A 23,600-nucleotide genomic window follows, 5' to 3' on the forward strand; every position below is an offset into this window, starting at 1 on the left:
AGGATTATTATTATTATTAAACCAGTCGATCTAAAATTCTGAGTGCCAGGACTTTCCTGGGGGTCCAGTGGTTAAGAATCTGCCTTGCAGTGCAGGGCACACAGGTTCGCTCCCTGGTTGGGGAACTAAGATCCCACATGCCATGGAGCAACTAAGCCTGTGTGCTGCAACCACTGAGCAACTAAACCCGAACACCAGAACTACGGAGCCCGCGGGCCCTGGAGTCCGATCACCACAGCTAGAAAGGAAAGATCCCGCATGATGTGACGAAGATCCCGTATGCTGCAACTAAGACCAACGCAGCCAAAATAAATGTTTAAAAATAATTTTTAAAAATTATTAGTGCTGGGAATTCCTTGGTGGTCCACTGGTTAGGACTCCATGCTTTCACCACGAAGGGCCTGGGTTCAATCCCTGGTTGGGGAACTACGATCCCACAAGCTGCACAGCCAAATAAAATTCTTAGTGCCTAATATGTTACAACACTTCCCAGGTGACTCAGACAGTAAAGCATCTGCCTACAGTGCAGGAGACCTGGCTTCGATCCCTGGGTCAGGAAGATCCCCTGAAGAAGGAAATGGCAACCTATTCCAGTACTCTTACCTGGAAAATCCCGTGGACGAAGGAGACTGGTAACCAACAGTCCATGGGGTCAGAAAGAGTCGGACATGATTGAGTGACTTCACTTTAATATGTTACAAATTATTTTTATTATTATTGGCACTACTTCTACCTATCAAACATGGCTCAGGCACTCAAGGAGATCATTTATGGAGAACCTGTGGATAAAAACAGACCGGTTGACAACCACAGTCCCCAAAACTCTGTAATTAGTGGAATGAACAGAATACTAGAAGAAGCCAGAGGAGACATTCTTTAGGAAACCTTTAACCTCATCAGGTGATGCCTGGCATCAGAATCGCAGAGGTTATGCTCTAAAGCTAGGTCCTTGCCTGGGCAAGCTTTGGGGCCCAGGAGGGTGGTGTGTGGGGCGGAGAAGGGAGCTCCTGCAAGGCATGAAAGTGACTCAGAGACACTTTAAAGTGACAGAATAGGAAGGTGCCTGTCAGCACTTCTCTGACAGATTCACCTTGACCAGGGCAAGAACTGGCCCCGGGTAGGCTGGGGTGGCCCCTACGACAGACACACACACACCCCCGTCACTCCAGGTGCTGCCCATAGATGATGCCCCCTCCCCCTCCTGTCCTGGATGGCCACTTTGACCAGATGACACCAGGACAGAGAGACCAAAGGCAGAGGCAGGTGGGGGTGGGGGAATGACCCAGGTCTCACTGTCACTAACTGTCTCTAATATTTCCACTTTGGTCAACTTCCCTCCAACTATCACCCCAGAGATAAACTGCCTTAAAACAAGACTTGCCAAACTTGCCTCCATCACCAGGGCACTCTCCACCTTTGGTGCCCTATCAATTGCTATATTAAAAAATAAATAAACCCTGTACTTATTCCACCAAGAGCTTAGTTACATGGGATTGCATCTGCGTGTGTGCTAAAAGTTAATTTGTTACATAAAGGTGAATTCAATAAGGGCAGAGATTTCAAGGTGTTTTGTCCTTCCTAGTATCTTCTATTCATAGGAAAGTGTCTGGCGCATAGTAAGTGCTCAGTTAACATGGGTTGGAGGGGAAAAAATAAACGAAATGTACACACTTTCAATAATTCACCATTTTCCTGATTTTAATAAGGAGCTAACAGGTTCTCAGCCTAGGGCGGTGCTCCCCCAACCCAGGAGACAATTGGAAATATGAAGGGGTGGTTTTGGTTGTCACAATGACTTCAGGGTGGCTACTGGCATTTAGCGCCAAGGAATCAAGAGATGTAAATGTCCCGCAGTGCCAGGATGGCTCCAACCAAAGAAATGTCAATGTCAAAGGCGCCCGGGTCAGAAATATAACCTGCATTGCCAACTCCTTAGGAGCCTGTGTCTCTGGACTCTATACACAGGGTGTGATACAGACTGGATGTTTAATAACAGCGAAAGAGACTGGAGGGAACAGGGAAAGAAAGGTAACTGCTAGGGGGTGGGAGGATAGGAAATGGGGGGTGGCGTGCGGTGGGGTGGGGGTTGGAGGCGGGGCTAAAAGAACGAATCGCTTGTAGGGCAAAGGCCTCCCTGGGTTTGAGAGAGGCCCAGTCCCCTGCATCTTCTGATGCTCGCAATATATTTAAAAGATTCGGCTCTGCCAAATCGGGGTGTACTGAAAGCTTCTGGATGAAAGGCAAGATTCCTGAGTCCGGCCAGGAAAATCCCAGAATGGATCTCAGGCCAGCAGCCAGGGCCTGGCTGCCCCTCCGTGCCCCCAAGAGAAAGTTCAGCAAGTTCAGGTTCCAGTGCCCTCTAGGGAGTGAAGGTGATCCCACCCAGCCGGGATTTGCGCCCAGGGTGCGCAGCGTGCTGGAAAACCGCCCACGTGGGCAGCCGGGGCAGCATTTCCGCCTGGGACCAACCGCTCTCCCACCTCCCCGCCCGGTCCCCGCGCCTCCGCCCCGCGCCCACTAGGTGGCGCCTGCGCTCTAGTGGGCGCCTCTCGGGCGCAGACGAAAGCGACCGCGGAGCCCCGGCGACAGATCGAACCGGAGTCGCAGGATTCCGGGGACCGGAGGACAGCGCCGGCAGCCAAGGTAGGAATTCCCGAGCCCCGGGCGTTTCCTGCGAACCTCTGTGGTCGGGGTGGGCCCGCGGCGGCCGCCGAGGTCGGCTGGCGGTCTCGGTAGATAACCAGACAGGTCGGAGCGGCCGCACGTGTCGTTGCCTGCGGGGACCCGGAGACCCGCCGTCTCCAAGCTGGGCCTCGGGGCACAGCTGGACGCCAGATCGCTCGCACGCAAACATCCTTCACTGGCTGGTTCCTCTGGAGAGCCTGCCCGAATCCCCCAGCAGCCAGTCCTAGGCTGAGAAAAGAGTTACTGCTCCCCAAATCGACTTCAGCGTTGCAGCCGAGGGCTGATCCAAAAGCACCATTTCTCCAACTTGCCTGCACGCTGGAATCGCTTGGGGGAGCATGAAAAAACTGCCGATGCCCCGTAGCCCTCCACCCAACCCCGCTCTGAGGCTCAGATGGAAGTAGTCTGGGTTGGGGCCTGGACCTCTGGATATTTCAGAGCTTCCCAGGCGATTCCAACTAGCAGCCAAGGGTGAGGACCCTTGACCCAAAGGGTTGGAGGAAAAGGAAGACGGTTGTTGCAGCCCACAATGCTGATTCTCCTCCTCCTCCTTCTTCAGGGAGTCTTTTAAGCAGGAAATATCTCCGCCTTTGAGCTGTCAAAGCCAAGATAACAAACCAACATCCTCCCTCCCAACAGGGCTGGTACTGAAAGGGTTGAACTCGAAAGTGGGCAGGGAACAGAAAGATACAGATGTAGAATATGAGGGAAGACTCTTGGGGAAAAGGGAGCTTGTCCTTACCCTGATCCCATAGAAGTTCAAGGGGCCTCCTGGAGCAGCCCTCATCATTTTAGTAAATGCTATGTTTACAGTGAGCCTAGGCTTAGAGTTCCCAGAGCCAGCCCTCCCTGGGCTGTCTGGCCCTCAAAAACTCATAGAATCACCCTTAGCCTCAGTTTCTTCATCTGCAAAATGGGTATGATTGTATAAAACTCTTAGATTTGCCATGGAATCTATTGACCACAAGAGGTAATGTTTCCTAAGTGCTCATCTGTGCCTGGCATGATGCTAAATGCTTCCTGTGTGTGGGCCACAGCTACTCCTCACCGTGACCTACAAGGCGTTAACTATACTAACTACCCCGTTTGATAGCCAAGGAAGCTGGGGCTCTGAGAGGCCAAGGAACGTGCTCAGAGTTAAATAATTAATTAGAAGCAGATCCTGTGTTTGAACCCAGGCAGTATGATTCTAGAGCCCATGGCAAAAGTACAATGAGTTGCTGTTTCCCTTTTTGGTGGAGGGAACATAGAAAAAGCACGTTACACAGGGCAGCTCATGGTGCCTCCTCCGCAAACACTAGCTGCCATTGCTTCCAGTGGAGCACTTTCACAGAACTGCCTCCTGGGTTCATTTAAACTGGATTTCTTGTGGAAAGCATACTGTGTGCCAGGTTGTAATCCAGGTGCTACAGATCCAACAGTGGGTAAGAGGCAAACCAGTCCTCAGTGAACTCACACTCTAGTGAACGAGAGAAATGAGAAGGAAGTACAGTGGATCCTCCTTGTTGGCAGACTCTGTATTTGCGAATTCTCCCACTCGCTAAAATTGATTTGTAACCCCCAAATCAGTATCTGCAGCACTTCTCATGGTCATTCATGGACGTGAACAGGATGGCAGAAAATTCGAGTCGCTCAACACACTTGTTCCCACCCGAGGTCGAAACGAGATGACACTGCCTTCTTGTTCCGACTCTCAGAGCTGTGAGCAAGCATCCCTTTTATGGTCTGTTTAGTGCCATGGGTTGTTTTTTGTTGTTTTTGCATTTTTTGTGTGTTTTGTTGGTGATTTTGCTGTTTAAAAATCACCCCCAAGACCGATTTGCCGCATGACTCAGGGAACTCAAACCGGGGTTCTGTGACAACCTAGAGGGATAGGATGGGGTGGGAGGGGAAGGAGGTTAAAGAGGGAGGGGACACATGTATACCTCTGGCCGACTCATGTTGATGTATGGGAGAGGCCAAGGAAATGGCAACCTACTCCAATCCTCTTGCTGGAGAATCCCACGGACAGAGGACCCTGGCAGGCCACAGTGCATAGGGTTGCAAAGAGTTGGACACAAATGAGTGACTTAACTTTCTTTCTAACACAATATTGTGAAGCAGTTTTCCTTCAATTAAAAATAAGTTTGGAAAAAAAAAAAATCAGCCCCCAAACATACTGGTGAATTGCTGCTATCTAGTGTTCCCAAGCCCAGGAAGGCTGTGTTGTGCCTTATGGGGAAAATGTGTATTTGATAAGCTTTGTTCAGGCCTGAGTTGTAGTGGTACTGGCTGTGAGTTCAATGTCAATGAATCAACAATGTATATTAAATAAGGGGTCTTGAAACAGAAACACACATAAAACAAGGTTAGGTATTGATCTGTTGATGAAAATGTGACCAGAGGCTTGCAGAAACCTACCCTTAGGTTTTTCCCTTTAGGAACAGTGGCTCAGTATTTGCTAATTTTGTGTTCATGGCAGCTTCGGAGAACATAACCACTGTGAATAATGAGAATTTACTCTAATTAGAAATTACTGGACATGCAGTGAGAGAATCCAGCACAAAGATGGACAGGCATACAGAAGGGGCCTGCCTTGGATTGAGGGTTAAAAAGGCTGAGAAGCAGCCAGACAGAAGGTGGGATGGGGAAAAAAATGTTTCACAGAAGAAAATCAGCATGTGCAAAGGCCAACAGGTAGCAAAGTCAAGGAGCTCAAGAAGAGCCAGTGTGCGGGGCGTGTGGAGGAAGCAGAGGTCTACTACTGTAATAATATGCTGGAGAAGGAGGCTGGGGCCAGGTGGCAGTGTTTCGTGGGCAGCTCTCCTTTCGTCCAGTTAGCACAGTAATCCTGGCAGGTGAGGAAGGATGGGTTTCACCTTTGACAGGTGATGAAATTGATGCCCTGGGCAACTATATGCCTTGCTCAAGGTTACACCACTGGTAAGCGGTAAAACCCACCTCCCCAACCCGATCTGAATCTAATGTTGAACAGACTTGAGTGTTGGTCTGAGATCTCAGGACACGATCCTGGTCCAGGGATTTGGTTTGGTTTGGGGAGAAATCAATTACTGAATGAAGCCATCCAGAGCGGATGAAACCACCTGGGACAGTGGGCAGAGTATGGGAGAAGACAAGATCTTGCGTCCTTTTAAAAATAAAATTATTCCTGGTGTTAAAACGTTAATGTCTCAGAAGAAGAGTCCTAAGTACCTGCAGAGAGCAGAGGGAGGCCACAGAGATGTAAGAAAAGGAAACGTGAGTGGCTGATCCAAAAAACCCCTCAATACTAGGTCTGGTGATAGGCTCTCCACCCAGGGACAACAAGGTCTCAGTCTGCCTCTTGTCCCCTCAGGATAATGATCTGGAATAGGGATCAGCAACCTGCTGTAAATGTTTTGAGTGTTGCAGACCATAGAGTTTCAGCTGTTGCTGTTGTTGTTCAGTTGCTAAGTTGTGTCTGACACTTTGTGACCCCATGAACTGCAGTACACCAGGCTTCCCTGTCCTTCGCTGTCTCCCAGAGCTTGTTCAAACTTATGTCCATTGAGTTGGTGATGCCATCCAACCATCTCATCTTCTGTTGCCCCCTTCTCCTCTTGCCCTCAATCTTTCCCAGTATTAGAGTCTTTCCAGTGAGTTGACTCTTCGCATCAGGTGGCCAAAGTATTGGAGCTTCAGCTTCAGCATCAGTCCTTCCAGTGAATAGTCAGGGTTGATTTAGGATTGACTTGTTTGAAACCCATTAGGGTTTAAGTTGCAACTACTCAACCCTGCAGTTATGGAGTAAAAGCAGCCGTAGATGGTATGGGAATGAATGAGTGTAGCTGTGTTTCCAATAAAACTTCATTGATGGATGTTGAAATCTAGGTTTTATATCATTTTTATGGGCCACAAAATGTTATTCTTGTTTTGATTTTTTCCCCAACCATTTAAAATTGTAAAAGCCATTCTTAGCTCACAGGCTGTATAAAAACAGGCGAGGGACAGGGGTCCCTGTGGGCCATGGGTCCCTGTGGGCCATGGGTCCCTGTGGGCCATGGGCTGTAGTTTGCTGACTGTTGATCTAGAATCATGGACCTAAGTGTCAGAAGGATACTAAATGTCCTCTTACTTGAATTCTTTCCCAATTCATGAATCTCCATGGAGTACTCCCAGCCATTTCTTCAGCGCCATAGTTAAACTGTGCCATAGTTGGGGTTTCCCCGAAGCACATCATGAGACCAGGATTTTTGGGTGCCTGGAATTTATTTGGAAGGTGATCCCAGAAAGCCCAGTGAGACTGAAATGGACTGGGGAAGAAAGGAAATCCAGTAAAGGATGTGTTGAATGAGTTACTGTGGGACAAAGGGCTTAGCCTCTCTGGGGATTCTTAGAGAGACTGTGTGTCCCAATATTCCCCCCAGTTTCTGCATGCAGTCTGAAGAACACATCCTGTAGCCAAAAAATGCCTTCAGGTAGAAAGAAGTGAGAAGCAGCAGGTGTGACTGGAAACTGCTGCAGATGTCCTCTGGGAGCGCTGGTGAGTATGGTGGTCTACAACGTGTTTCTAATTTTGCTTTTTGAAGCATACTGATCATACCCTTCGGAGAAGGCAATGGCACCCCACTCCAGTACTCTTGCCTGGAAAATCCCATGGACAGAGGAGCCTGGTAGGCTGCAGTCCATGGGGTCACTAAGAGTCAGAAACGACTGAGTGACTTCACTTTCACTTTTCACTTTTATGCATTGGAGAAGGAAATGGCAACGCACTCCAGCGTTCTTGCCTGGAGAATCCCAGGGACGGGGGTGCCTGGTGGGCTGCCGTCTATGGGGTCGCACAGAGTCGGACATGACTGAAGCAACTTAGCAGCAGCAGCAGCAGCAGCAGCAGCAGCAGCAGCAGCAGCAGCAGCAGCAGCAGCAGCAGCAGATCATACCCTTATGGCAGAGAGTGAAGAGGAACTAAAAAGCCTTTTGATAAAAGTGAAAGAGAAGAGTGAAAAAGTTGGCTTAAAGCTCAACATTCAGAAAACTAAGATCATGGCATCTGGTTTCATCACTTCATGGGAAATAGATGAGGAAACACTGGAAACAGTGTCAGACTTAATTTTGGGGGGCTCCAAAATCACTGCAGATGGTGATTGCAGCCATGAAATTAAAAGATGCTTACTCCTTGGAAGGAAGTGATGACCAATCTAGATAGCATATTCAAAAGCAGAGACATTACTTTGCCAACAAAGGTCCGTCTAGTCAAGGCTATGGTTTTTCCAGTGGTCATGTATGGATGTGAGAGTTGGACTGTGAAGAAAGCTGAGTGCCGAAGAACTGATGCTTTTGAACTGTGGTGTTGGAGAAGACTCTTGAGAGTCCCTTGGACTGCAAGGAGATCCAGCCAGTCCATCCTAAAGGAAATCAGTCCTGGGTGTTCATTGGAAGAACTGATGCTGAAGCTGAAACTCCAATACTTTGGCCACCTCATGCGAAGAGTTGACTCATTGGAAAAGACCCTTATGCTAGGAGGGATTGGGGGCAGGAGGAGAAGGGGACAGAAGATGAGATGGCTGGATGGCATCACCGACTCAATGGACATGAGTTTGGGTAAACTCTGGGAGTTGGTGATGGATAGGGAGGCCTGGCGTGCTGCAATTCATGGGGTTGCAAAGAGTCGGACACGACTGAGCGACTGAACCGAACTGAACTGAACTGATCATACCACTGGGCTTCCCTGGTGACTCAGTGGTAAAGAATCTGCCTACCAATGCAGGAGATGTGGGTTCAGTCCCTGGGTCGGGATGATCCCCTGGAGAAGGAAATGGCAACCCACTCCAGTATTCATGCCTGAGAAAGCCCATGGACAGAGAAGCATGGCGGGCTATAGCCCATGGGGTCTCAAAGAGTTGGACACAACTTAGCGACTAAAATACAACCATCCTACCACTGGGTGATGGTTGAGATGATTTCACGTGACAGACCATCATGGCACTGAAGATCACGAAACCTCATTCAAGAAAAAGAGGTTATTTCCTTTTTAAACCATCTCTTTGATCCTGCACTGCCTCCCTCCCCAGCACTTTGCTGCTGTCTCTCCCCAGAGCAGGAGCTGCAGCTTTTCGCTACCTTGAACTTGCCAGACTTTCCCTTCTGACCACAGTCTTCCCTGATGGCTCAGAGGGTAAAAAATCTGCCTGCAAGGCAGGAGACCTGTGTTTCATCCCTGGGTTGGGAAGATCCCTTGGAGAAGGGAATGGCAACCCACTCTCGTATTTTTACCTGGAGAATTCCACGGACAGAGGAGCCTGGCGGGCTGCAGTCTGGGAGGTCGCAAAAAGTCGAACGTAGCTGAGTGACTAACACTTCATTCCTTTTGACCACAGTCAACAAAAGAAGTCTCAGTGAAGTACCAGACCATTTTTTGTAACACTTACTTGTCTCCCTTCTTAGGGAAAAAGCAGTGGTCCTCAAATTTAGGGGATGGAACAGGCAACAGTAGCTAGCTGAGATTTAATAACATTGTTTTGTTAATTTGTACAGTTGCCATCTGTACATGGCAAGTGCTTCTGGCTTTGCTTTTCCAGTAGTAATATAAAGTTTCCTTTCAAATAAATTTATAGAAATAATGTGTCTGCTTAAAGAAAAATAGTACATAATAGTATAAGTGATATTAGATTGTAATAAAAATAGTGATAATTGCTACCACTTACTAAGAACATACTGCTTACTGGGTGCTATTCTAAGCACTTTGCATGTATAATTTAACCAGTCCTCAGCACAATCACATGGTACTATTTGAGGTAGGTACAATTATTAGTGGAGAAAACAGGCATAGGAAAGTAAGGTAACTTGCCCAAAGTTACGTAGCTAGTAAGTGACAGAACTGGGTCCACAGGGTATCAAAGAGTCAGACATGACTTAGCTACTAACCACCAACAGCAAAAAGTGACGGAACTGGGAAGTGAACCCAGGTGTTCTGGTTCCAATCTGTGTTCCTGATTACTTACACTGCATCTCACAAACCTGACAAAGAAAGAAGAAAGAAAAAAAGTGATAATATTTGGGACTTCCGTGGTGGTGCGGTGGTTAAGATTTCATCTTCAAATGCAGGGGGTTCAGACTTGAACCCTGGTCAGGAAGCTAAGACCCTACATGCCTCGCAGCCTAAAAACCAAAGCAGAAAACAGAAGCAATATTGTAGCAAATTCAATAAAGATTTTAAAAATGGTCCACATTAAAAGAAAAACTCTAAAGAACTTATTTGATGATATTTGAAGGATTGATATTAAAGGAATATTACCTTTAAAAATTCCTCTTTGGGGGGACTTCCCCAGTCGTTACGACTCCATGCTCCTAAGGCAGGAGGCCCAGGTTCGATCCCTGGTTAGGGAACCAAGATCCTGCATGTCATAAGATGTGCTCCCCCCCAAGTTTCTCTACTTTATCTTGTTGAAACCTGTCTCCCTGTATTTGCCACCTCCATAGTTGCTGTACTTTCTTCCAGAGCCCCAGGGAACAGATCTATCCCCCCTGCATCACTGCAGTCCTTCAGATATCTGACGACTGGGAGCCCATTGGCCCTCTGGGATCTTCCCTGCTCTAGGTTAAGCACTGCCAGTTTCTTCCACCTGCTTTCTATCAAGTGTTCTTGGCATCTCCCCCACCCTACCCCCCAAGCCCGGGATTTCTTTCTTCCTTATTCTCTTCTATTCAACAGAACTTATTTTGGTGGCTCTAGCACTGTTTTTTTGCAGGCCTCCCACAGCTCATTCTGGGCTCAGGGGAGATGGCTGTGGTTGGGATGATTGACGTGGCAAAGAGCAGCTGGCTGGTGATGTCGGGAGAAGAACCCCTCAGGGCCAGCGTGACCGGGGCGGGTGGATGGGTGGGTGGGGGAAGCTGGAGGCTGGTGACGCCACTCATTCTTTGCAGGTTACAGAGGGAGAGCCTTTAGTGCACCTGAAGCTGATCAGGCTGAAAGGGACAGACTCACCAAGTTCCCAGCAGCCTGGTGAGGAAGCCAGATCACAAATATGTGAGACAGGACAAGCACCGTGAAGCAGCCTGAAATCTTTATGTCAGCCTGTCAGCACATTCTTTCCCCGGTAGAAAAGTCACGGGGGATGCCAGATTCCAGCCAGGAGGTTGGTATTCATGGAATCCAAACAAGGTGAGCAAGATGAATGATTTTCATAGTCCGGATGGCCCGAGATATTTATATCCTCTGAGGGACACAGGAGTCCAGAATGGCTCCCGGCCTAATTCTCCTGCTCATGACCAATCAATAAACCAATCTTTGCCTTCCTACTGCTCCCTGGACCAATCTTAACATCCTGATCACAAAAGACTTCCAGGAAGCTCTGAGCTGCCTGTGAGGCTCAAGAGATTTCCACTACTGTGGACAATATGAAAGACAATATAGCCTCTCAAAGGCTTGCTCTTTCTGACCCTTTTGTCTCAGCTCCTCACAAGTTTACCATGTCTCTCTACCCAACATTCCTTCAGTTTACACTCAAACAATTGGCCTCTCCCACCCCTCCCATTGTCAAGTTTTGATTTGATTTCCAGGCCTTGCTCTTCCTGCTTTGACCAGAGGCACATCCTGTCCTATCCTTAAGAACTTTTGCAGATCAGTAATCACAGACGTTTCGTGTGCATACTACTGATATACTGTCCCCACATTTCAGGATGACTTGCTGTGTCCCTGTATGTCATAGCTTCTTGCAATCAAGAAGCAGCTTTCCAGGATATTGAGTTTTGTTCCATTATAGAATTGGTAGGATCACAATTTTAAGCTGTTACTACTGTTATCACTCGTCTATGCCTGAGGACTGGGGGTACAAGGTGTGTTGAAGAGAGAGGGGCCAGGAGAGGAGGTTTAAGACAATAAACCCAATACATTGTGGAGTGTGCTGCTCGTGACCATCACTTATGCTTATCCATAGAGTTAGGAGTGGGGCTTCCCTGGTGGCTCATTGGTTAAGAATCCACCTGCCATCGCAGGGGACGAGAGTGCCATCCCTGGTCCAGGAAGATCCCACTAGCTGTGGAGCAACCAAGCCCATGTGCCCCAACTATTGAGCCTGTACTCCAGAGCCCAGGAACTACTGAAGCCCATGCACCCTAGAGCCACACTCCGTAACAAGAGAAGCCACCCCAAAGAAAAGCACGAGCACCAGGACACAAGTAGCGCCAGCTCGCCGCCACTGAGCACAGCGACCAAGACCCAGCACAGCCAAAAAGAAGTAAAGAAGTCTTTAAAGCGGAAAAACAGGAGTTAGGGACCCTGTTGTTTTGGAGCAAAGAGACCTTTTGCCAGCTGTTAAAAATGTACATTTGGGGGACTTCCCTCGTGGTCCGAGCTCCCAATGCAGGGGGTCTGGGTTCAATCCCTGGTCAGGGAACTAGCTTTCACATGCCACAACTACGAGCTCCCATGCCTCGAACTAAGAATCGATGCAGCCAAATAAATAAAAATATATTTTTTTAAAGTGTACATTTTGTTGGGACATCCCTGGTAATCATGGTGAAAACTCCTTCCCTCGTGGTGAAGAATCCATGCTTCCAATGCAGGGGGTGTGGGTTCAGTCCCTAGTAGGCGAATTAAGTCACACCGTGTGGCCCAATAAGAGACTATTTATATATGTATAACTGAATCACTTTGCTGTGCACTTGAGACTTAACCCAACACTGTAAATTAATTGTCCTTCAAATGTTTTTAATGTGCACTTTGCACATAACCTCTTTTCCCACCCACATAGAGAACCTTGACTTACATAAAGGAAGATAAAATGCATTTAGAGAAGGGTCTCCTGGAGCACCTCAAGAGGAAACGTGGGCTGACCGGGGAGCTCCACCTCTCACTTGAAGAAGCCTGCCAGTCTAATGAGACAGGCGCAGCCCCTCACCTCGGGGAGTCGAGTCAGATGGAGGATGTTCCTGCAGCGACTTTGGAGTGAAAGGCCCCCCTTCCCTGCGGGCTCTGGCTGTATCCGCTGCTCCTCCTCAGTCTGTCAGCAGGCAGGTGGTGGGCCTGGCTTCCTTCACAGCCCCGCTACAGCTGTGCAAATGCGCACCACAAAGCCGAGGGTTCTGAGGGTCAACCCAGGAATTTGTTTTTAGTAGACTTTGGGTTTTTGTTTGACCAGTTAAGATTTACAGAGGACTTGTGATGGCAGTAGAGAGCTCCCATACACCCCATACCCAGGGTCCCCTACTAACCATTTGGTAACCCACAGTCCATTGGTTCTAATTAATGGACCACACTGATACATGATGGATAACCCAAACCCACACTTTATTCGGATTTTCTCAGTGTTTACCTAATGCCCTTTTTAAGATTCCAGGATCTCATCCACTGTCCTACATTATTTCATTGTATTATTTTTGGCTGCATTGGGTCTTCATGGTGATGCTCGGGGGTGGGGAGCTCTCTAGTTGTGGCACTGCTTGTGTGACCTTAGTTCTCCAAGCAGGGATTAAACGTGCGTCCCCTGCACTGGAAGGCGGATTCTTACCCACCAGACCTCTAGGGTCATCCCCGCGTGGTCACGTCTCCTTAGGCTCCTGTTGGCTGTGACCGTGTTTCAGAATTCCCTTGTTCTGACTCACCTGGCCAGTTTTCAGGGGTACCAGACAAGTGTACTGTCAGACTACCACCCTGTTGAAATTTGTGTGATATTTTTTCTCACAGCGGGACTCGGGTTATAGGTTTTGGTGAGGAAATAAAGTGAAATTAAAGCCCACAGATATAAAGTGCCTCTTTTCATCACATCACGTGTCTGTGATATCCACATGACTTTGCACTGTTGCTGCTGCCCTGCATCACCCAGCTGCGGTTGCCTTTGTCATACCGTTCTCTTGAAAGGAAGATTATTATGTACAGTTCTGCCCCTCCTCCTTTAGGGTCATGTGTCTACATTAGTTATTTATTTATTTGGCTGTCCAGTCTTAGTTACAATGTGTGGGATCTTTCTTATGGCACAAGAGCTTCTTTCTAGTTGTGGTATACAGGCTTAGTTGCCCCGTGGCATGTGGGATCCTAGTTCCCCGACCGGGGATCCCCTGTATTGGGAGGTGGATTCTTAACCCCTGGATCACCAGGGAAGCCAGAGTTTAGAATTGTGCAGGGGAGGTTGAACTCTCTCCCACTGATTAAATTTTCTTGTTATTAGTAATAGTATGGACTTGTGGATTTTATCTCATACCCCAGGCTATAATCCAATGTTACTTTGTTTTGTTGCTCAAGTTATTCTAGCTTTGGCCACTAGGAATGGAGTTTGTGTTTTTAAACTAGCTCGCACGCGTTGTTCAAGTTACCGATGCATGCTCAGCTGTGTACAACTTTTTGTGACCCACCAGGCTCCTTTCTCCATGGAATTCTGCAGATAAGAGTACTGGAGTGGGTTGCCATTTCCTTCTCCAGGGAGTCTTCCCAATCCAGGGATCAAACCAGTGTCTCCTGCTTTTGGTAGGCGGGTTTTTTACCACTGAGCCACCTGCAAAGTTCTCTTTAAAGTAGCTCCCGAGGCCTTTTTTATACATGTTGGAGTTTGGGACCCATGTAGGCCTGGGTTCACACACCAGCCCCACCACTTCCTGGCCGTGTGTGTGTTCTTGGCAGGTTGCTCTACTACTGGGGCGTCGGTTTTCCCAGCTGAAAATGGAGCTGAGATTGCTGCCCGCCACTTAGGGTTATTAAGATGCACTTAGTTTCAGTTTACATTCCCACCAACAGTGCAAGAGAACTCCCTTTTCTCCACACCCTCTCCAGCGCTTACTGTTTGTAGATTTTTTCATGATGACCCTTCTGATCAGTGTGAGATGATAACCTCATTGTAGTTTTGATCTGCATTTCTCTAATAATTAGTGCTGTTGAACATCTTTTTCGTGTGCCTTGTGGCCATCTGTATGTTTTCTATGAAGAAATGTCTGTTTAGGTTTTCCACCCTTTCTTTTTTTTTTTCATTGGGTTGTTTATAAATTGATATAGCCACTATAAAGAACAGTGTGGAGGTTCCTTAAAAAACTGAAAATAGACCTACCATATGACCCAGCAATCTCACTACTGGGCATACACTCTGAGAAAACCATAATTCAAAAGGACACATGCACCCCAGTATTTCTTGCAGCACTATTTACAGTAGACAGGACATGGAAGCCACCTAAATGTCCCTCGATAGATGAACGGATAAAGATGTGGTACATACATACAATGGAATATCGTTGCTGTTGTTACTGTTCAGTCACTAAGTCACGTCTGACTCTTTGCGACCCCACGGACTGAAGCACGCCAGACTTCCCTGTCTGTCATTGTCTCCCAGAGTTTGCTCAAATTTGTGTTCATTGAGTTGGTGATTCTATCTAACTGTCTCGTCCTCTGCCACTTCCTTCTCCTTTTGCCTTCGATCTTTTCAGTGAGTAGTCTCTTCCCATCAGATGGCCAAAGGAGTGGAGCTTCAGCTTCAGCATCAGTCCTTCCAATGAATATTCAGGGTTGATTTCTGTTAAGTTGACTGGTTTTATCTCTTTGCAGTGCATGGGACTCTCAAGAGTCTTCTCCAGCACCACAATTCGAAACCATCAATTCTTTGGCACTCATTTGTAAAGCCTCATCAGACAACCACTTTGCTTTCTTGCATTTCTTTTTCTTTAGGATGGTTTTGGAATATTACTCAGCCATAAAAAGGAATGAAATAGATCATTTATAGAGGTGTAGAAGGCAATGGCAACCCACTCCAGTACTCTTGCCTAGAAAACCCCATGGACAGAGGAGCCTGGTAGGCTGCAGTCCATGGGGTCGCAAAGAGTCGGACACGACTGAGCGACTTCACTTTCACTTTTCACTTTCTTGCATTGGAGAAGGAAATGGCAACCCACTCCAATGTTGCCTGGAGAATCCCAGGGATGGAGGAGCCTGGTGGGCTGCTGTCTACGGGGTCGCACAGAGTCGGACACGACTGAAGCAACTTAGCAGCAGCAGCAAATAAACCTAGGGTCTGTCATACAGAGTGAAGTAAGTCAGAAAGAGATAAACAAAGATCATATATTAATGCATATGTGTGGAATCTAGAAAAATGGTACAGATGAACGTATTTGCAGGGCAGGATTAGAGATGCAGACGTAGAGATGGATGTGTGGACACAGGGGTCAGGGGAAGGAAAGGGGAGGTGAGATGAGTTGGGAGATTGGGATTGACGTATATACACTGCCGTGAGTGAACAGATAGCCAACTGGAAGCTGCTGTATAGCACAGGGAACTTCACTCGATGCTCCGTGGTGACCTAGAGGGGTAGGATTTGGGGGGATGGGAAGGAAGTCCAGGAAGGAGGGGATATATGTACACATATAGCTGATTCACTTCATTGTACAGCAGAAACTAACACACTATTATAAAGCAACTATACTCCAATTTTTTTTTTAAAAGACATACTTAGTATGTCCTCTGTCAATATAAGTTGTTATTATTGTTAGTTTGGCATTCACATTCCATCTGATTCTGGCTCCAGATGGTTAGAAATGATGGCCAACATCCTTCACAAGGAATGAAGGCATCATTATGGCATCACAGCACTTCCTTTCCCAGATGACTGTGGCCAGAGTTCCTGCAAGGGGTCCCCTTCTCCCAGGTCACCTCCTCTCCCTGCCCACCAGCCTTCTCTCCGGCTCCAGGTGGCTCCACAACGTTTTCATCTTCCTTTTCAACTTCTGCCTCTCAGTCACACCACACGCCCACCAGACGATCCTCCTTGAGTGCCCCCCAGCAGTTCACACAGCTGCACATCCTCACTCCCTCCACCCCGCTTCAGCACCACTTCCTGGGGCACCGCCCAGCAGCCCAGCGGGAAGTGCCCCCTCCCTCTGCCTCCCAACTGCCAGAGCCCTGCTGTGCCTACTCTTGCCCAACAGCCCTTATCGCTTGAGACCCCCGAGTCCTCCCCTCAACAGTCCTCGTCTTTGTTCATCTTTCTATCCCGCTTGCACCCCCAACACCAGTCTGTGGTCTTGTCTGCACCTGTACTGAGTTTCGACAAGACAAAGGAAACAGGGGAAAGGCCATTTCCTCAGAGCTTACTGGGCCTAACTGGACTTCCCAGAGGTCGAAGGGACCCTAAGTCACTTCCAACTTTTATATACGTGTGTGTGTGTGTGTGTGTGTGTGTGTGTGTGTGTGTATTTAAATTATGGTGAAATATACAGGGCTTAACATTTACCATTTTAACCATTTGAAAGTATACAGTTCGGTGGCATTAAGTACAATTGCAGCCATCACCACAATCCCTCTCCAGGTGGTTCCAGAACTTTTTCTTCCTAATGAAAACTTCATACTCATTAAACAGTGGATTTAACTGTTTAATCAGTTTTAATTTCCTCCCTCATTTTCTCCTGCCTCCAGCCTCTGACAACCACCGTTCCACTTTCTGTCTCTAGATTTTGATGACCCGAGGTACCTTACTTGTAAGGATGGACCACTTAATAGTTGTCCTCATGTGACTGGAGTATTTTGCTTAATATAATGTCTTTAAGGTTCATTCATGTTGCAGCATATGTTAGGATTTCCTTCCTTTTTAAGGCTGAATTATATTCTATTGTATGCACCTACAGCATTTGGTTTGTCCATTTTTCTGTTGATGGACATTTGGGCTGCTTCTACTTTTTGGCTATTGTGAATAATACTACTATGAACATGGGTGTACAGATATTTTTGCTTTTAACTCTTTTGGATATATACCCATAATGGATCATAAGGTAACTCTACGTTTTATTTTTTGAGAAACAGCCGTACCATTTTACATTCCCACCAGCAATGCTCAGAGGTTCCTATTTCCCCACATCCTTGCCAACACTTGTTATTTTCTGTTTTGATTATTTGTTTTATTAATAGTCATTCTAATAGGATCTCATAGATTTGATTTGCATTTTCCTAATGATTAAGGATGTTGATCATCTGTTTGTGTGCTTATTGGTCACTTGAATATCTTCTCTGGAGAAATGTCTATTCAAATCTTTTGTCCAAGTTTTAATCAGATTGAGTTTTTTGTTGTTGAGTTGTAGGCATTCTGTGTGTATTCTGGATATTAATCCCTTATCACATACGCGATTTACAAATATTTTCTCCCTTTCTCCCTTTTCACTCCCTTCTCCCTTTTCACTAGTGTCCTTGTGAAGTTCTATTTACCTAGCAGTATCCTTTGTGAAGTTCTGTTTACCTAGTTTTTTTTTGTTACTTCTGCGTTTGCTGTCATATCCAAGCAATCATTACCCTAACCCTAACCCTGACCCTAACATTGCCAATTCCAATGACATAAAGCATTTCCTTTATGTTTTCTTGTAAGAGTTTACAGTTTTAGATCCTATGTTTAAGTCTTTGGTCCATTTTAGGTAAGTTTTGTATATGGTATAAAGTGAAAGTCCAGCTTCATTCTTCTGTATATGGATATCCAGTTTTTGCAACACCGTTTGTTAAAAAGATCATCTTTTCCCAGATGAATGGTCTTGGCAACCTGTTGAAATAAGGTCATAATGGTTATTTGACCGTATATATTCCAGGGTATATTTCTAGGCTCTCTTTTCTATTCTACTGGTTTACATATCTGTCCGTATAGCAGTCACATGTTCTTTTGTTTACTATACCTTTGAAAGATTTGAAATCCTAAGTCTAAGTTCTCCAGCTTTGTTCTTTTTCAGGATTGTTTTGGCTTTGTGGGTTCCTTGTGATTCCTTATGAATTTCAGTATGGATTTTTCTGGTTCTGCAAAAAAAAAAAATGTTATTGGGATTCTGGTAGAGATTCCAGTTGAACCTGTAGATCACTTTGAGAAGTATTATCTTAATATTAAATTTTCCAATCCATGAACATGGGCTGTCTTTCCAGTTATTTTTATCTTTCATTTCTTTCAGCAGTGTTTTGCTGTTTTCAGTGCACAGACCTTTCACCTCCTTATCTCAGTTTAGTCCTAAGTGTTTTATTCCTTTCTGTGCTCACTTGTACTTTTTGAAGCTCCTGACATATTGCAAAATGAAGTATAAAACTAGATACCAGAATGGTGGTCAGTTTAAACCATACGATCCTCTTCGTGTTTCTCAGGGACAGCACATATAGTAATGGGACTATATAGCGACAAAAGCCCAACTCGGAGTCCCTTCATGAATGTGAGGTCTGCCTGTCCACCATCCCCCACTGTAATGGGAGGAAAGAGCCTGAGTGGTTCCTGTTACTGAGGTAGGTGTGGGAATGACAAAGTACTCCCTCAGATGGGCCCAGCTGAGGGATCCAGGAGAGGCTTGAAGTCCCCGAGGCCTTATCAAAGCATCTTCCCAGAATGTGATGTTGAGAACCTCCAGACCACTTTAAAGCCTCAGGCTGGAAGACCCCACAGTCCTGGATACCTTCTCCCTGGAGCAAAAGCAGTCAGCCAGAGGTACAGATGAAATAGAACAGCCAGCTTACCCACACCCATAGTCTCGCTAACCCCGTGGGGATTTTATCGGCTGTGTTACTGGCCCACGCCAGTTTCAGTTTGAGGAGTTGAGTGAAGACAAAAGGTGAAAGAGTTCAATGTGTGAGAGCCAGTCCCTGTTCAGGCATTTCCCCAGCCTCCTGGAAGGGCTTCTAAATGGCAGGCCTCTCCTCTCCAGCCCTTCAGCTCTCTTAGCTTTTTCTCAGCCGTCCTTTTTCAGGCACTGGATTTATTTTGCTTCTTATTTTTGTGGCCTGTGAAGACACGCGTACAGCACAGCCACACACGCGTGCACACCCCCCACCCCCCGTTCTGTAGCCCTCCAAATGTCTGCAGAATTTATAGGCTGTGGTGTCTAGAGACACAATCTCTCTCTCCTCTTCTGTCCTCTTTCCTCCTTCTCCTTCCTGCTAAAGCCTGTTGTTGTCTTATCCCCAGCCGGAAGCCCCCTCTGTCATGGGGCCAGGTTCCTGGCCACTAGCCCTGCTCCAGCTGCTGCTCCTGCAGGCCTCAGCCAACTCCTATTTCCATGGCAACCGAAACTCATTTTTCTATCCCTGCATTTCCACTTTGGAAAGGAAACCCATAATAGTTTTTTTTAAAGAAAAAAAAACAAAAAAACTGAGCTACATCTGGCATCGTCAACTTGGACTGCACAGAATTCCTAGCTCCCCCGACTCCCTTGGTCTCACGGAGACCCTCCCCCACTTTCCTTCACCTGCCTCCACCCCTCCCACACCCCATGGCTCCTGCTCAAAAGCAGGTTTGAGGAGAAGCCTGGGTGAGTTCTTTGTCTCTTTAAATTAATGCAAGAGGACTCTGTGCTTTGCCAATTCAAGAAGAGGATGAGGCTAGAGGCTCTTTACCGTGGCATCATGTAATGCTAACCTGTGTCATCAGTGGTATTTGTTTATTTACCCTCCCCGTGGCTGGTGAGGTCAGAGGTTGTCTGAATATGTTATTATGTCATCTCTGAAGATGAAGCTCCCACTCTTGGGCAGCATGACTCTGAGGTTGTGAGCAAGACTTGATGACTACATTCTCAGTGTGGTAGGTTGGCTGGTCAGGCTGGCGTTACACGTACAGGAACCCAGGAGAATGATGTGAAGGGGTTTGACAAAGCTCTCCCCTCCCCACCCCCAACCCCGAGACTTTCCTTACTGACGTGGCCTATCCCTGGTGCCTGGAATTCCGCCTTTGGCTGTGAGTGCCATTGGGCTCACAAGCCACTTTCTATTGAAAGGGTAAAGGGCATTCCGCCACTGGCACCATACTGTGCGCATGAAACGTGCTCGGTTACTGTTTGTTGAGTTGCATTAATGTCTTAGCATATGGCAGTTTGACAGATAACTTTGGTTTGGTTTGTTGTGCTGCTCTGCACGGCTTGTGAGATCTTAGTTCCCCTACCAGGGATTGCACCTGGGCCCCCAGCAGTGAAAGCACAGAGTCCTAACCACTGGACCACCGGGGAAGGTCCAAGGAAGGATTTTCTGTATTATCATTCACCGCTTCATTGCAGTCCCCTGAACTACCCACCACCGTCAGTATTGATAACAGAGAGTCACGTGCAAAGTGCAGGCATCAGTTTCTACTACAGCAGTTGGCTCTTCCGGCTGCTCAAAAAACAACGTGGGCTGAGAAAACAAGGAGCATCATTCAGCCCCTCCAAGGGGAAGACACTGTTTGTCTAAACATGGGTCTTTATCTCTACAACATGCTACCCCCGCCCGCTCCTGCTACCCATGCGAGCCTGGCTTTTTGAGTCACTCGTGCTGTGTTTTTGAACATAACGTGGGGGAAGAAGAGCCTCCACGGTCTGTTCAGCTCTGGCTCTGAAAAATACAAGCTGCGTTCAACTGAATGACAGAAAGAAATCTGTCGAGCCAGGAAACGTAGTAAATACCGTGACTCTCTGCAAATGTGCACAGCCCAAACAGCTTTTTCCAGTCTGGAAAAATGAAGAGATGTGTCTGTGCAAAACCAGCCAAGCCTCCACCCCTCCTCCCTTTCCACCGCTCCACCCCCACCTCCTGGCAGGGCCTCCCACCCAGCCCCAGACATTCAGTCATCAGCTTTCATCCTTTGTGACTTGCTTTGCCCCAGGAAATAACATTGCCCAGGCTCTGGGGAGATGTACCAGCCTCTCCCAGGCATCTGAGGGCCGTCTGTCTGGTTGGGTGTCTGTCTGGTTGGGTTTTGCTAGTATCTGACCTTGGCCAGCTTTGGCTCACATCACCGTGGTGCGGGAAGCTGGGTGGGTCTGGTGTCTCCTTTTCCCTTGCTCGCTCCCTGCTGCTCTTCCCCTCAATCTTCCCCGTTTTGCTTTGAAAGAACCTTTATCCTATTCCGACTTCCATGAGACAGTGTTTAGAGGGAAGGCTTGGACAAGGTGAGGGTTTAAAAGCATTCGCTTTGGGCTGGTACAGGGGGTGGAGGTGGAACAGGAAATTTCTCAGTGACTCAGAGACCACCAGGGCCAGGACAGCCTTTGGTGGGTACAGTTTCTAAAGGGGAGGGCCTTACAAGGAAAGTCTGGGTCTGCACCTTGCCTTGAAGATACATTTGTGTAGCAGCTCTGCCGTTTTTGCTTCAGTGGTATGTTTAGGAACGGGGATAGTGCCGACAAAAACACCTGTCTCCTGGAATGTTGACCCCAGAGGCCACATATCCAACTGCAGTTCAGTGTATTGGGAGGGGCACTGGGATGGGGACTGGAAGCAGTGGGTTTGAACCGTGACTCCTGAGTTGGGGGGGTGTGTGTCATTCCCCGCTGTTTCTGTAGCACCGAGGGCCAGCCTGCCAGCAGCACGTGCTCGACTAATGGTTGCTGAGTCAGTGAAGGAATGAATGAGCCCATGACCTTGGATACTTTGCCTCCTGGAACCTCAGTTTCTTTCTCTGTAAAAAATAGCATAGGGATGTCCCTGGTGGTCCAATGGCTGACTCCACGCTCCCAAACCAAGGGGCCCGGGTTCAGTCCCTGGTCAGGGAACTAGATCCTGGTGCAGCCAAACAGATAAATAAATAACATTAAAAAAAAAAGTCTAACCTGCCTAGTTCACCAGGTGAGTGCTCCTGCACACTTGTGTGAGTGTGTGAAAGGGAGAGAGTCAAAGCAGCAGTATGAATGTCCTCTGTTGTAAACTGGAATTTAAAAGTCAGTTTGACTCAGGTTCTGGGCTTTACCCTTAGTGTTTGTTACTTGCTCAGAACAAGAGTCTATGTTTGTGTCCCCTGAACACTTTGTTCTCCATGTTGTATTCTGAGCACCTTAATGACTGGAGTGCATTTCATTTATGTTTTTAAATATTTATTTATTTTTTAAAAATTTTTGGCCATGCGGCATGTGGGATCTTAGTTCCCTAACCAGGGGTCAAACCCACACCCCATGCATTGAAAGTGTGGAGTCTCAACCACTGGGCCACCACGGAAGTCCCTGGGGAGCATTGTAAATGCTCTTAACTGAGCAGTTTTAATCAGAGAACAGTGATTTTCAAGGCTGGCTTCTGACCAGTGCCGTGTTGGTCCCATACTTGGCTCCAGACCTCCACGAACCACACCCCCCCACACACACACACACAAGATGGAACTCACCTTAGCTCAAACAGCAGGTTTTCATCCAATGCTGGGGAAATGTGATCCTCAGATCTTTGCTCATGCTATTTCCTCTGCCTGAAATACTCCTCTTCCCTATTGCTTGGCTCATTCTAACTCATCCTTCAGATCTCAGCTTAGGCCTCAGTTCTCTCAGAATACGGTTTCCCACACCCCGCCCCCAAGCCTATCAGGTCACGCCTTCTCCTCCGTGGCCTTTTCCTTATCCACGTCCCCTATCTGAGAATGGCATCTTCGCATTCACTTGTCTGCCTCCTTCATAAACTGTGGACCCCCTGCAGATGAAGACTGTTTTTCTTGTTCATCAATGTAATCTCAGTGCATATCACAATGCCATATGCCAAGAAGGTGCTCAATAAATATATACTGATTAGATGAATAGCAAAAGTGTGTTGGTGAGATGAGAGAGACAGGAGTCAAGAAGGTTCTCTTAGGAGAGTACTATATTTACTGAAGTATAAAAACAACACTTCTCCTTTCTCCTCCTACCAGAATGGCTTGCATACAAATGAAGCGTGCAAATCCACACACATGCACACATACACACACACACCCTGAGAGTCACGCACACACCCTGCTGCAGGCAATTGCTTGTGCAATGTACTTTCCCTTGGTCTGAAACTCTGCTCTTGTCAACTCCTCCCATGGAGCTTTCTCATCCCATGTATACAGGGAATTGCAAACCTAACTGGCAGAGTAAAGGTAATGCCAGGGAAAGAGATTCCATGATCACGCCTTTGTGACTTGCGGGATCCAGGTTCCCCCACCAGGGATCGAACCCAAGCCTCCTGCAGTGAAAGCAAGGAGTACGAACCACTGGACCTCTGAGAATTCCCATGCCTAAAATCTTTTCTCATCTCTCTCTGCCCTCTAGATTACTTCACCATC

The 23,600-nt window shown here is 47.3% G+C and overlaps 1 protein-coding gene and 1 long non-coding RNA gene across 6 annotated transcripts in view; one reads left to right on the forward strand and one right to left on the reverse strand.

Annotated features, from left to right (window-relative positions):
• The window catches only part of CHD9 (chromodomain helicase DNA binding protein 9), a 219,929-nt gene continuing 198,861 nt past the window's right edge, over positions 2,533–23,600 (forward strand). For 4 of the 5 annotated variants that reach the window (XM_005691972.3, XM_018061986.1, XM_005691974.3 and 1 more), the window contains exon 1: positions 2,553–2,643. The gene's annotated coding sequence lies outside the window, so the exon portion shown is untranslated. Of the gene's footprint in view, positions 2,644–23,600 lie in introns of all 5 variants that reach the window. The other variant, XM_005691975.3, reaches the window with a different exon arrangement.
• LOC108637966 lies at positions 16,778–23,110 on the reverse strand. The gene is made up of 3 exons (XR_001919445.1): positions 22,692–23,110; positions 18,271–18,388; positions 16,778–18,140 (listed from the first exon to the last, which is right to left on the reverse strand). It is a non-coding gene; the product is annotated as an uncharacterized LOC108637966 (long non-coding RNA).

The sequence above is a fragment of the Capra hircus genome, chromosome 18 (genome assembly GCF_001704415.2).
Source record: "Capra hircus breed San Clemente chromosome 18, ASM170441v1, whole genome shotgun sequence".
Taxonomy (NCBI): domain Eukaryota; kingdom Metazoa; phylum Chordata; class Mammalia; order Artiodactyla; family Bovidae; genus Capra; species Capra hircus.